Source organism: Taudactylus pleione, unplaced genomic scaffold (genome assembly GCF_031769625.1).
Source record: "Taudactylus pleione unplaced genomic scaffold, aTauple2 ptg000007l, whole genome shotgun sequence".
NCBI classification, from domain to species: Eukaryota; Metazoa; Chordata; class Amphibia; order Anura; family Myobatrachidae; genus Taudactylus; species Taudactylus pleione.
Genome location: NW_028284410.1, coordinates 5,659,379 through 5,660,284, shown reverse-complemented (window position 1 = coordinate 5,660,284; position 906 = coordinate 5,659,379).

The window sequence follows — 906 nt, the reverse complement described above, 5'->3', positions numbered from 1 at the left end:
GCTGACTACTCATTGCTATCCCAACTGGAACCAGCTTAGGGGACCACAACCTGCGTGCTTGGCAATTCCAAACCTCCTTGAGGGGATCTCTGCTGAAAACCACTAGTAAGTTAGACTTCGCATCCCTGTTATTGGTTGTGCCCATCCTAGGAGATGGGCACAACCATCTCAATCCAGAATTGTGACAGCCACTAGAGTACATCTGAAGGTAAACATTAATAAATGCTCAATAGTATGGCCCTGTATGATGTGGACTATGTTTTCATGCTTTCTGCTTCCAATTTACATTGGCACTCTGAAACATTTGGCAATCACAATTTTATTAATAATGGGCCATTGTGCCACCTGCAGCTAATAATTTATTTAATAATGCAAAATAAAGTGTCAACACAGATACATAACTATTAAGGAAACAAAAGGCTGCAACTAGGTAACAAATGCCTGTGTTACTAATAACAGGTTATGACAGTGATTCTCAATCTTTTTCGAATCACGGCACTCTAGAGTATTAGCATTTTTTTCACGGCACCCCTGGGGCAAAACTTTCTTATTGAGAAATTCAGCAACAACTTAAGGAAGTAAATTGTGCTTATATCTCATCCTTAAGTTCAATTATGTGGTGGGTGACAGGGCTGTGCTTCTTTATGTCTGCATATTGTTTGATTGGCAGCCATGAGCACTGGTTTTGCTTATCACACTGATTAAAAATAAGTTTATTTGGTACTGGACCACCAACCCGAGGTACCCCTGCAAGTGCCCTGAGGCACCCCAGGGTGCCACGGCACACAGTTTGGGAACCACGGGGTTATGGATTATTTTTAAAGCCAACTAAGGACAATCAGCTCATAACATGAAAAAAAAAGTAAGATGACAGTTATACATTTCTACATTTTACATAAGTATAAT